The 14,398-nt window shown below is 39.8% G+C and overlaps 1 long non-coding RNA gene across 1 annotated transcript; it reads right to left on the bottom strand.

Moving 5' to 3' along the window:
* Nucleotides 1-6,172: 6,172 nt before the first annotated feature.
* Nucleotides 6,173-7,912, bottom strand: LOC129212736 (uncharacterized). Its single transcript, XR_008579275.1, has 3 exons — nt 7,804-7,912; nt 6,980-7,051; nt 6,173-6,401 (listed from the first exon to the last, which is right to left on the bottom strand). It is a non-coding gene; the product is annotated as an uncharacterized LOC129212736 (long non-coding RNA).
* Between the last annotated feature and the right edge of the window lie 6,486 nt (nt 7,913-14,398).

Raw genomic sequence — 14,398 nt, 5'->3', positions numbered from 1 at the left:
CTGAGGAGTACCGCCAGACTGCTCGGAGGTTTTGCTGGGCCTCCAGCCTGCCCAGAGACAGTAACTGATTCAGCTTCAGCTTTTCATTTCCATCCTTTTACTTAAGGTTGAATTTGTAAAAGCTGCGTTCTCTGCGCATCAGGTAGCTTTGCTCTAATAATCCTAACTCCACAGAAGACCAAATACTAAGAGAGCAAACAGCACAATTTGTCAGCATGATATAAGGCCTTTTTTTTCAAAGACAATTTGTGAAGTATATTTTAGGGAAGCTAACGTGGGGGAAAGGAAATTTTATGTTGCTGTGGCAACTCGAGCGAAAAAAAGAGATTCATGCTGCAACACCTATGTTCAGCGCAGTTTACTTTTAAAATACCATTGATTTCCTCAGCGAAGGAAAGCAATCAGCCAATTTTATAGAAGATGACTTCTGCTTCCCAACCCCACAGTGTTAAAAGTTCAAACTAAAACAAAGCTTTTCTCCAGCACAATTACTTGAGGCTTTTCAAAAGAGGAACCAATGTGCAGCTGGCTGATGCACACGGTCTTGGTGAGTAGACAGGATTATTAGATTTACTTCAAACATTTAGCTCTTGGTCCAACCAGTAGCCCATGAAAAATTCTAGGAAATTCCACCATTGTGTTTATACTTAGGCACAGTCCGATCCTTTTTTCTCCCTATGGCCGAACTTCAGCCTGCCAAAGACCTCTTCCCATAAGTAAGTTGCAGCCAAATCAGTATTAAACCCAGAAATAGAGGAAAAGCCAGTCCTTTCCCCAGAGAATGGGGCTTGTAAGGAGCCCACAATACAAATAGCTGTAACTGGAGAAGCATAGAAAACTCTCAGTTAACTACACAAGGGATCAATTAAAGGGAAGACTTTAAGGGGAAGAGATGATGTCCCACAGATCAGTAAAAAAAAAATGGGGTTTGATGAGAAAGAAAGTCTGAAACTAAAAGTGGAAAAAGCAGATGCAGGGAGGAGCAGGGTGAAAGGACAAGGATGAAAATGGAAAGTCAGAAAGAAATAGAATTTTCAAACAAATTAAAAGAGAGATGTACGGATCATATTACAGGTAGCCTAGACAATATGAAGACAGGTTTTTGAATTTGATGAAAAAGATTGAAAAACTACTAAAGGGATTTGGTGAATTGAGAGGTAAAAAGGTTAGGGCAGGAAGTACAGCGATCCTTGTCAGCAGCTCTTTCATATATTGAAGAGAAGATAACTAGAAAGCAATGAGGATGTACGGAAAGGACCACAATAATTCAGGAAGAGGTAGCGAAGACAGAGACTTGCATGCTTCGATGATTTCTTGTTTATAGCAGCAGTCTCTGCAGGCATGCTTGGTATCTTGCCTGGAGACTCAACCTCCAGGCACTGAGAAAAATAGCTCCAGAGAGGTACGAGCAGGAGCGTGGCGCTCCAGCCTCCCAAACTGGGAGCTCCTCTGCACCAGTGAAGCTTGGTGGGTAAAGCCCTGGACATGTTTTGGTACGTTTGAAATATTTAGCAGTATAACTGCATATTTAATACATGCTGTAAGAGATACAGACACTCACCTACCGTAAAACACGTGTAGTTCTAAAGCTGAGAATGACAATAACAAAAATCACGCATGCAGTCTGTGGCTTGGAACAAATGTGTCATGGAGAGAAACTCATTGTTTCACTTTCCAAGAGTGCATAGGAGTTCAGGGTTGGCTTTTCTTTGTTTTTTTCTTTTCTGAGAACGAAAAGGTTGCTCGGTGGAAAGAGTAGGCAGCAGGCAGGCCTCGTTCCTCACTGGCGCTTGAACACGCCGTTCCTGAAGCAGCAGCTGCTTTCCAGCAAGGAAATACTTTCAGAGTGCTCTCGCTCTTGCTTTCTCCTCTGACACCACACAGCAGGTTTCATGATATTTGGCTTTTTCCGCCTTGTTTTAAAAAGTTACCTAGGAATGACAGAAAAACTCTCAGCTTTATTTCTTAATCGATATTAATTCAAAGTTACTTACCTAGGAAAGATTCTGCATTTACTGCAGGGAAAACCCTTTTCTCATGGAATTTCCTTTTCTTTCTTGGCCAGAGCGAGTACTGGCAAATCGTGTGGCCTTTTCTGATGAAGATCAGCTGTTTTTCACTGAACAATAAGCCATTTCCAGTTAGTGTAGTTATTGTTTGAATTTCTTCTACTGTTTTGATGATGTTGTTGGTTGCATTTAATTATATCCCTGTGGAAACAAAGAGATAACATCCTCCTTTCTCAATATATCTCTCTCTCACACATGCTAGGAACCAGCTTCCTAATTACCGAGTAAGGCTACTGCTAATGACAACATAATCAAAATGTAGAAATTCATTTTTCAAATGCATGAAAAAACACCATCTGCATGCATCTTTTAAGTGAGACATTAAAAGCCTGACTCCGTCTGTTCTGTGGACATTAAAAATGTGTAAAAATGAGGGTTTTCCCTGGTGTCTTTGGCCAAAATCTCTCTTTTACCCACAATTGCTCAGTCTGTTCAGTTCAAATTATTCATAATACTACATCTAATTTTTCTTTCTTTAATTTCATGTCATTACTTCTCATCACATTCCTTCTCAGCACTTAACCCTTTCCAATACCGATTATTATGAAACTCATTTAATTATGATTCAGTCAAGCTTGGTATGCTCAGTTCTCTTTGTTCACTATTTTTGCTGGTTTTTCTCTCTCTTCCGATCACATTCTGATAATCTATTTTTGGTAACAAGATGCTCAGAGCTTAATGAAATAGTTTCTGCCTTGTCACACAGGGAAAGGGACTCTCACTTCTCCCTCCTATCTTCAGATAGCCTAAAGGTAGTTCTCATCTCTTTTATTGCTATACCACATAATATATAAATGAGAGGCAAAGTCATGTCTCGTTTGCTCTTCAGTGTCACCTCTAGATCTCTCTGTTACCTCCAGTTCTTTTCAAGGCAGCATCTCGGGCTTTCCCTTCATCTGAGCTTTTACTACCTCAACTGTTTGCCTCTTTGTCTACGTACTTATTTTTTAAATTAAATCCTTGATCTATTTTCTGTCTGTATATTTTCCACCAAGGCCTTTATTATTAGTCATTTTCTCTGGGAACCAGTTGTATTTGAACTTTCTTTTCTTTTTTTTCTCACTAGTGTTTCTATTTCTCACAAATTGGTATAATCTGCAAATTACATTAATAAATTTATAAGACTGATCCTAATTGCCTGTGCATCTGCCCTTATTCCCTGCTGATTATTTGTGTTGTTGCCTAATGCTTTAGTAAGCATTCAGCCCATATCAACATATCTCAGGGAAGACGACTTTGGGGTAGATGCTTTGCTGGATATTTAGAATCTGGTTCAATATCCACTGAATTCAGTTGAAATATTTCAAGTGACACTGATGGTTTCCAAGTCAAAAGAAACGGCACAGCTTCTAGATGATCACAGCTGGCCTATATGCCTTGGTATTAAAGCTCTGAGCAGGATAATCAACAGGAAGAGTCAGATTTGTGGTAAGGACTAGAGAGGCATTTGGCAGAGCAGCGTTTCTGAGAGGAGAGTTCCAGGCTACCCTGGAAATGAAAGGAATACAACACGAGTATGTTTTATTAACAGAAATGCCTAAAGGAATAACACTCCAGCTACCAAAACTTTGAACAGCCCTTTTCAATGTTTCTCTTTGAATGGAACTATATTTCTCCCTCATTAGAAATCTTTTCCAGACCCTGCAGACTACAAATTGAGTTGAAGAATCACCAACAATTTTGCACAATACACTCCTAAGAAAATTCTGCATCCAGTGACGAACGTTTCATAACGAAGAGGAAAAACAAATTGAGAGATATGTTTGCTCATGTACGAAAACTACTTTTTCCATGCTGTACTCTGGCTTCTAACCAGCATACCAATGACTTCTGATACTCTGTGTGCTATGTGTTTCAATTACATTTATAAACATTCATATCCCAGAAAAGACAAATAGACTAAAATCAGGTAATTAATATGTGAAGGTAGCCTTATTAATAAATATATTTTTTCACAGCAGCAATTAATTTTCTCATGGCAACAGGTCTTTCCCCTCTGTAAATTAGGGCATTTCTTATTTGTTTGGAATTGTTGGTAAGAGATTAGCAGTACTGAGCTGAGGAACTTCCTTCAGGCTGCAATTCCAGCCACAAGAGAGGAGAGTTGAAAATAGCAAGGAAAAACAACCACTTCTCCAGTACACGGACTCACTGAGCTGCAAGGCACAGAATCATTCCCAAAAAAGACAGGGGTTTCTATATTTTTTGACACTTTTGCATCAGCAGGAATGTCTCCTACCTCCTTCAGGGAAAAATTCCTCGTCTCTGTATGTGCAGATATTTATGACAGAAATAATATCTCACTGAACTTCAAAGGATCAGTTCTGGTGGGGATCAAATGGCAATATTGGTCAATAAGTGCTGTTGTTAGGAGTTTGCAACATTTTTCAGATCTACTAACAGAGATGTTTCTAAGTATTATTAATTCCTGTTTGTAAAGTGAGCTGAGACTTTCTGAGGAAGGTAGATGCTTGTGGAAACAAATTTTGTCCTGGACACCAAATTGCTCCACCTTTCCAACAGGTATTTCTACCAAAATGTGTTTGTTCAGTATCATCAGAAAATTAGATGGAAAATTGAGAGCCAGTAAATGAAAATCTAAAACCTGACAAGTTGAAAGTGTCATAGGTGCTCTTCTTCTCTGAAGCCAGTCTCCCACAGGCAGCGCCCGGACAGTGGAGCATCCTGCGCCGCCCGCCCTGATGGCCAGGTCCTGCTCCCAGGCAGGTGCTTTAAACCCCACTGAGAGCCAGAATTGCCGGGGGCGGGGGGGAACAGAGGGGAAAACAGAGAAAATATATATGCAATCACCAGTGGGATGAAAGAAAATATTATCAAACGTGTGCCTATAAATTAGCACAAATACGTGCATACACACAGACAGGGAGAAGAAAGGAGACACAATTTTGTACCATCTTTTTTAAGTAAAGCACTTAGCCTGTGTCTGCGAACAGGTATCGGTAGCATGAGTTGTATGCCTGACTTCTCCAGGTGTGCCGCAGCATGTGCTTAAATCTTACACGGGGATTTGCAAGTTCAATTTATGTCTCAGATTCACATCATGGTAAAATTAGCAAAGTCCACCAGATTTGCCAGTAATATAAAAAAAAAAACCCTACTTGAGACAAAGACCCAGCCCACTGGAGCTCATTGCCCTGCTGCAATTGGGGAGTAACTTTCTTGTAGGCAATGTATTTATATTGAAAGATAAGGGACAGAGAGCAAAAGGAAATATCATTATTTATATCATATTTAGTTAAAGGACGGATCCTGTAGACAAACATGTCAAAAGTCACCCAGAAAAAAGAAAAAAAAAAGGATGAAGTTGTTCAAACGTAAGCCTAACCCTGCATCTAAATATTATTTAAGGCCATTACAGAAACCAGGGTCACTTGAGGAACTTATGTCAAACCAAAATTCACGATCTGTATAGATTTTCACAGTAAGCTTGGGTAAAAGTTGTGGTAACATTTATTTCACCCATCAAAAGAAGCCACTTAAGAACTAGAAAAGATATTGCATTGAGAAGCAGTTATGAGAAACCAATGAAAGCTGCCTTCCCACGGATTTGTGTCAGGTAGCTGAGGACAAGCCTCAACTGCAGCTTCTCCTCAAGTGGTGGCATTCAGAAAGCACCCTCCCCGCAGACACCAGCTTCTCTGATGCCTTATAAAAGCTCATGCTGCAGCTTTTCTCTCAAACAGAATGAGAGGAGCTCTCTGCTCTACCCAGCCACCTAACTTCCAATAATTTGTAAGCTCTTCGGCCTTACATCTGCTCTTAGTACATGGGACCCACAGGCACAGTCATCTCAAACTAGCTACAGATGATTGTTTTAACCAGGCTACAAGCAGCACACAGCACAGATATTTCATTGTGGTTTTTCTTAGGTAAATGACAGGTGGGATAGTGGGTTGGGGGTTTTGAAGGGACAGGAAGCTGTTTACAGAGTTTCCTTTCTTTGCCCACACCCCCCCCCCCCGCCAAAAAAATGGTAGATATAAAGGGGGTAAAGTGGAAATTATCATCACATTTGCTTCCATACTGTAAATCACTTTCCTATCCCACTGGCACTAGCATATATCTAAAGTAATAAGTTTCTATATATCTCTATATTTTGAGTGTGATTTGCTGTAGAGAAGAAATCTAGTTAATTAATAGATTTTAGATTTTGAATTTTTCAGATTTCACCTTTCACGTCAGGCTTCATTCTTTGCTACCTTATGCAGCCATAATCTCTGGATCAGCAGTGGCCTCAGACCCAGCAACGGGGGTTCTCCAGTTAAGAGAGGATGAAACAGTAACTTCTTTTCCATGTCTTCTCAACCAGCCCTGGGAAAAGTATGTGTTAAAAGCACGTACCGTAAATGAAGGACATTTTTGCCTCTTCTACCCTCAAGTCGTATTCTACAAGTATGGGTTTGTAGCTAGCTTAAGCCAATCCAAAATCAACCACCTACCAAAAGAAAAGGGTTTCTCTTTCTTCTCCTAAACTTGAGCTATAGATGGCACCATCCAGTGAGCTGCAGCAACTCAGAACCAGCTGAGAATCAAGACTTAACCCATTCCCTCACCAAAAACTTCTCAGCCAGATCAGATCTGATCCCTGATCTGCATCTTCATGCACTCACGTAATTGCTCTTGTCCAAACAAGGAAGGGCATGGGAACACGCAGACGAAAGCAGGGGTGGGGGAAGTACTCCCTTCAGCAACGCCACTGTAGGCTGGCTGAAATCACACTGTAATCACTCCTCACTACAATGTAATCATATGAACCAACATAAAAATTCTTATTTGTGAGGTTTCTGACTTAAGATGAGAGCTAAGTGACATTCATAACAATAGATATTATTATGCTGAATTCTAACTTCACCCCAATTTTTGCCTTTCTAACTCTGGTATAGCATTACCTGTTACAATCTTCCAGTTTCCATGATCGAACTTCTGCTGTACACACAGAACAGTAATTCCCAGGAACATATCTGATTCCGAAGGAGTGAGATAAGAGGAGCAGTTAATAGATTTTCTTACTAGTGCACTTTTGAAGTGGCTAGTGGGAGTTTCTGTTTTCCTTTGTCGACTGCCTATAGAAGATTTTTTAAAAAGCAAGAGATAAAGCCTCCGAAGGCTACAATTGTCCAGGCTGGATTTAGAGACTAAAATAAACCTGAGAATATCTTGGCAGTATTCAGTGACTTTTAGTTGGTTCGGAATGAGGACATCTATTCCACAAAAAAGGTGTGTTCTCATTTTGGGCTGCCTCAACCAATTTGACTAATTCGGGCTAAAGTAGCAAGGTAACTTGGGAGTTAAGTTGGAATAGCAGCTGACAGGGAGCCTGGGGCTGAATCCACGCTGTCCAAATTAAAATCCACATTGCAAGAACAGCACTGCTATTCTAACCTGTGGTTGGAACATACATCTTCTGTTGAATTTTGGAGAAAAAAGGAGATATACCTACTGCAGGCAGCCCTTTGTCCTAGACAGAATCATATTCAAGACTTCACCTCCATATCTGTTACTGTAATATAATCTTTGCTTAAATGATTTTCCATTTGAAAGTCTTCATTTCAGATGTCTTTTTATATTAATTCTGTATGTACTACATGGACCTATTGCAATAAAGAGACTAAAACGTAAAACACATTTGTTTTAAATTGTTAATGTTTAAGTAATTGGAGGGGGCGGGGGTAGTGATGCAGACTAGATGCATGTATATGCTTTCTTTCCATACCTGTGTCTAGCTGGCTGGGAAGCTGCAGCATCCCGGGGCAGTACGAGGGAGGGGTCAGGCATCTTCCTCCTTCAGCTGAGTGCTCTGGTGGGCTCTGCACCTCCTAACAGGAAGGCCACGTTCCCACCAAGGGAAAGCAGACTCCTATAGCCATCAGCCAAAAGTGTCCTGGTGGCTTTTCACCAGCAGGCCGAGAACTCTGCAACATTACCAGCACATCGGAATATTCACCAGAATAGCAAAAGAAATTTGTTCCACTATTTCAATTTCAGTATGTCAATAATAACACATGTAGGACTTCCACTGCCCTTGAAAGAGGACCAAAGCTTTGCTACATCTCACTCCTTTGTGTCTGAGAGGGTACCCAAACCAAGTGAAGATCTCGCGTTTTGAGGAGTAATTGCCAGCAAGGCAGCTAAAGGAATAGTCTTGGATGGATGATGATTATTTGCTGTTGATCAGTTTTGTTCAGTGCTTTGCCTGAACAGGGAGAAACACACAGGCAGACATTTAATCAGTTTGCAATAATCAGAAGCCAACACAACACTTCCCTGGAGAGGAGGGGTTTTGTGTGGGTAGATATTTGGATTTTTATATGCACATTTACTGCTTATAAAACTGCAAGAAAGGAAGATAAGCAGAAACATTTGCTAAAATGGTGTTAACTTCCAATTTTCCAGAATCTGTTCAATGAGATCTCACAAAAAAGGTGATTTTGCATGACTAAATAAGGGTGTTTATAATGCCTAGATCTAGGCTAAGAGATGTTGCCAATATAACCAATCTTCATAGATTAGATTGCTTTTACCTCATTCCTGTAGTAGCCATCTACATTTGGTCAAATTAATCACTCAGTTGACCATGTTAACCAGATTTCCCCTGACTAACAGAGAGTTGGATAATTAGCTCAGATGCAGACATCTACATTATAGATGATTAAAGTTTGCAAGACGGATATTATTTTTTTATTTTCGAACTTGCACTGCCAAATGCTTTTTTTATCTTCTAGGTTTTTTCCTACGGTACCACTGCTCCATCAAAGAGGAGTATCTAAAATGCGCTCTCGCTATTGCATTCCTAGTTCAGCATTACAGTCATTTGGCCATTCAGGACAGTGAATGGGAAAGATTACACAGGAGCTCAGCAATTTACTCCTAATGCCAAGGTTAAACACCCCTTCAGTCCAAAAGAAACTTCTATTAATGCTTTGAGAAAGGCCATAAAGAGAACATGAAATGCAAAACATACAGTTCAAAGAGAGCACAATTCTGTTCCATTACAAATTATACTCTTCTTTGGATTTCTTTTGTCCTACAAAACAGACTACTTCTTACAATCAGTCTGCAATGCCTGTCTTCACTTATTGAAGCTAAAATCTACCTTCATGCTCAGAAAAATGGGTAAGGAGATGGCCCTACAGTCAGTAATGACAGAAGAAAGAATGGAAAAGAAACCAATCTGCTCGAATAAGTAGGAATATTGTACCAGCAGATAGCTCGAAAATGACAATCCAGAATTTGGATTAGCTGATTTTACTAAATACTTCAAGGATGTCAAAGCTTTTACTTACTTATAAAATGTTCATCAGTCTTACAGTCTTACTTTGGAGCAGGGACAGCGATTTATGAATTATTTGTGGAGTTATCTAGCACCTGGGAGCAATTAGCATGAGGTTTTTCACTTTTGGTCCTACTGCCGTGTAAAGGTTAAATAATGATAGCTCAAAACATGAAATTTTGCACCCTCGGTTCTGATATGGCTCACGGGAGAACTACAGGAACGGCCCGTGCACACAGCTCATCCCTCCTGCTCACCGCTTGGGTTCTTTGGGTGAGTCTATTAAACATGTGATGGACCATTAAGTGAGCACTCAGTAATTTAACAGCTCTGCTCAGCAAGGTTACTTACAGAGGCTGATTCACTTCATATATTTTAAAGACAGATTAAGTATTTTGTTTTTATTTTCGCTAGGTGACTTGATCAAACCACGGGGTTCCCCTTTCACTTTAAAATTTTATTCTTGCTCACTTTAAATGCTCCTCTGCAGTGTTGCCCCTGAGTATTCTAGCCACTCCCATATTCTGGGAGAAACAATTGTGGCCAATATTTTAGTTTCCCGGGATAGTTTAACTGGCTGGATCATTTGTTTCTCTTAAAGCATTCTTATACAGTTTGACATTTGCAAGAAGATCAAGAAATTCACATGATAAATGGAGGTCAGCCCATCGGAAACTGAGCCCTTTAATCCACTAGACAAATGGTTAAATTTAAATCAAAATAAATGGATCTGGGATAATTTAAAACTCATTTGAAATCTGTTCAGACTAAGTGCAGGCAGAAAGGGTTAGCTGAAAATAAAATTGCTTGGACCGAAATTTAGCTCCCAGAACTTGGCAAAACAAAAAAAATATGGACATTTTTTTTATTCAAGGTAGAGTTAGAATTTACTCAACTGTTTTTCTTTTTGATTTATGCTGTCTGAAACTGAATGGCTGTACATTATAAAAATAATTTCTGGAGCAATAGCTTTATAGCTTCCAAATGTTGCCAGTGTCATAAACAGTGACATTTGTAAGCTGCTGAAGGAAAACCTCAAGAACAGAAAGCTCTGAATTTCTCAGACTAATCTTATTCAGACAGATCTGAAGTCAGAGCCAAATTCAGAATTATACCCTCAGTAAATTCAGGCCACTATTTCTCAATAGCTGCTGCCTACCTAATTAGGACTCTTTCAAATGAGGATGAAGCCAGAAATGAGTCTCCATTAAATGGCTCAGACTAACAATGTGTTTAAAGTTAAGAACATGTGGTGTGTATCTGCTTTATCCTTATTACCAGTATCTTGAAAATAAGGCAATTATTATTTTAAATAACTTACTGTCTTATCCACCTCTCAGCAGCTTCTAAGCTGAGAAAAGAGAGGGAGAGAAAGGGGTGTGAGGGGGAGAGAGGGAGAGAGACTGTTCCCTTTGATTCAGAAAAAAAGCTGTAAGAGGTATCTTTCATCTAAGAGATGAAGCAGGAAGAACTTTCACCTAAGCAAAGCCAAAGGTTTGGGTGAGGGTTTTCCCATCTATTGCTGACAGCAAAAGCCACAGGAGGAGTAACTTTTCTCTGAAATTGAAAAAGGAACAGACAGGAGAGAGAAAATGCACTGCATTCACACATGCACAAACCTTCTCCATTTCATGGGTAAGTACGGCTTCTTTCCAGAATTGCCTTTTATCATAGCTTTAAAGAAACTGCACCCACCCCCACAAAGCTACGTGAATTTTGACCACGTAACCGAATAGCTAAAAGCTGCTCCACAGCCTGTTATAGCAAACATTTCTTTAAAAACAAGAATCCGATCAATCTTCTCCTTTCCTTGTCAGCTTTGCCTCCTCTCTCCCTCCCCACAGGTACACTTCTTAACACCACATCTTGTGCGGCTGACGGTTTGCCTCACTTCTGTACACACAAAGTCTATCTGGAAGACACGGTTGGTAGTCCTCCTGCTCCAAAACCACCACCGCTAATTATCTGGACCTGAGAAAACAATGCAGTGATTTATCTGCTCCTGGGCACATCCTGCCCCTGTCCATGGCTTCCAGCAGGCAGGAGGGGAGAGGAAGAGAGGGAAGGAATGCTGAAGTACAGGTTAGGCTACAAAACCCATCTGGCAGCGCTGCTGCCACATACACCTCATGTACCAAGAGGAACTGGGTTTGTTTTGGGAAGAAAACGTTAGGAGAAGCCAAACCACTGTATACATACCAACCTATAAATCTAGGCAAAGAATTTTTCGCAGTTCCAGGAACACATGTAAATAAATGCAGCTGTACAGTAAAACCGTACCCGCACCAGGAGAGAAAAAGTTTATCCACGCAGGGGAAAACCAAAATATGTAACTCTATCTTTACAGCATAGTACCTGCTTTATACCAAGACTTCTGCAGAAATTTGTTTCTTGTACTCACCAAGGGACTGCAGTAGCTTTGCTTCTGGGAAAAGGAAGGGCGATTGCTGCTTTTGTTTCACCTACATTCGGATTATTCTGTGGGTGAGGGGAATGTGCTTCAGAAAAGCTGAATAAAGATCTTTCAGTATCCCTCAGTTTCTTTCTTTTCCTCTAGTGCGGAATGGCGCAGAGACAAAATAAGTAGACGTTGGGCAGAAACAGTAAAATATTATTATTCCTTCAAATGGAATTAGTTTGGTGATCCAGAAATTATATTTTCTTTAAGATCAACTCAACAAACAGAGCGATGTTGCTAATTATTATTTTCATTTTCTATATAACTTAGTTTAAAATTGACTTTTTTCAGTACCAAAGCTTTGAGTTGCTTTCTTTTGTTTTTGTTTTTTTCAGGCCAAAAGTATTTACTGGGACATCTAAAGATTTTTAGGCAATTTAACAGTTCACTTTCAGTAGCTGAAGGGGTTTTTTCCTAATAAAATATTTTGCCCAAATGCTAACCACCTGCAATTGAATGCTTTTGATTGCTGAGCTGATCACTTGCACTGTGATCTATGCACGTGGTTATATTTCTTCTGCTAAATACATATTTGCAGAGCTATTTCATACAGGGTATACATAACAGTACTCCTACATCATTCCTACTCAAAGTCTCATAGGAATGAGATGTCGTATGAGAGGCATTAAAGCGATGCACCAGTTAGGAAGAGGAGAATTTCAGCTTAGCATTATCTGCCTTGTTGCAGTACCACTTTGACAATTCCATCTCCCAAAGCAAAATGGCAAATGCAGAAACTACACCACAATTTGTTCTTCCGTTTGGGCTTCAAAGGGCCCCTTTTAAAATAATTCTGACACCACATACACATTCACGTGACAAGGAGTTGCGCTAACTTCTACAGAGCTACTGATTTGGAAGAGCTGAGGTGACCATGCTACCTTGAATCAATCAGTCATTTCTCTTTCTCCTTTCCTGTTGATTTGTATTAGTGTAATGAAATATAATATTACTTTCATAAAAATGTTACAACATCAGCGTTGATTATTTAAAAGCAACCATGAGCCTTTTGCCTTTGTCTTTTTGTTTCACATTGTATTAGTGCAGCTCATTTCCCACCTCCAATCTCTGCCCAGCTCCTTTCAGTCCTCAGGGCTTGGGATAGCATCCTAAAATTAACATCTCAAATGAAACTTCCAGCCCTCTGGGTATGCTCTAAAATTCCACCTCACAAAACAGCCAAAAAAAAAAAAAAAAAAGAGAGAAAAGAAAAGAAAAGAAAAAGAAAAGAAGTTTCATGTAACACTTTGTTGCTTTCTATCTTGGAAAAAAATCTGATTCCTTAAGCTCCCTGACTGCACCAAAAGGGCCCGCTGCATCTGTTAAACTCATTGACTATGACTACTGCCTTCATATGAAGCAAAATTTCAGCTTTATGAGCTTTAGCTTGTGTGAAGCCCAGCAATAACGTCATCAGAGCCCTGTGGGTATGGCAGGGAGGACGGACAAGCATGACATGCTGTAGACTTTGTGGGACCGGGTCCAACAGGGCTACGCACTCCATCTAGAACACTGCTGAGTCTCAGCGCGATCCAAAATACCATTTGTGTTACAATATTTTGAGCTGCCAACCACTGGTAAATTTATTGACTGTCAGGCTAAAAAAATACAGAGAACTCAGCCATTTATTTTATTATACTTTTAGATGTCCATTACGATGGTAAAATATAGTAGGAGAAAAAATACCTTCCCGCCTCTCTTGAGGGATATTTCCAGATTACTGGAATGGCTTGACTGCTCTTATTTGGATAATTTTCATAGCGTACATGGAGCCATACAGACATCATATAGGAAAACATAGCGTGGATTTATGGATTTTTGAATAGGAAGTCTGCTTCAAAAATTTCCCTTGGCCTTCACACAAAAATACAGGGAAGAGAAATAAATTCTGTTGTCCTTTTAGTGCCCCAAGCACAACAGATAACCAGTTAATGCATAATTACAGAACCCTACTAAGAAAAAAGATCATCCTCTGAGAGTCCAGTTTTAATTATGCTCCAACCAATGACTGTTTTCAGCACTGACTTCAACTGCAGAAAGGCACATGACTTACAAACGGCATTACCCATACAGATTTAGGGACCAAGATGGGACCTGGAGTGTAGTTAAAGTTCTACCTTTTATTCTCATTTAATTTATGGTTGTGAACATTAACCTGAGGGGAGATTAGAAAGGTTCTTTCTAAATGGTATTTAGGCTTTTTCACTATTTCCGTGAATGAAATTCCAGCAATAAAATTGATTACCATCTTAAAAATTTTGTGGAGAGGATACACTGCTTGGCACATCAAATTGTAAAATCTCTAATTATATGTTGCAATAAGCAGCCAAATGCTGCTGTAGCAACACACAACTAAACACAGTCTCCTTTTTGAAAGGTGTAAATATAAACAACAGACTTCTGCCACAGCTGTACTGGCTGATCGTGAGTAACCAATGCTTTTTTCTTTTTTTTTTTTTTTCTCTAAATCTGTTCACCCAGAGGGCCCAATTCTCCAGTGATTGACACCACTGTAATTTAACTGATTTCAACAGTTCAAGTCCCCTTATCCACAAATGAGAGCAGACTCAAATCGATGGA

Source organism: Grus americana, chromosome 1 (assembly GCF_028858705.1).
Source record: "Grus americana isolate bGruAme1 chromosome 1, bGruAme1.mat, whole genome shotgun sequence".
Classification (NCBI taxonomy): Eukaryota; Metazoa; Chordata; class Aves; order Gruiformes; family Gruidae; genus Grus; species Grus americana.
Note: the sequence above shows the minus strand (reverse complement) of the source record. Positions and strands in the feature narration are given on the sequence as shown.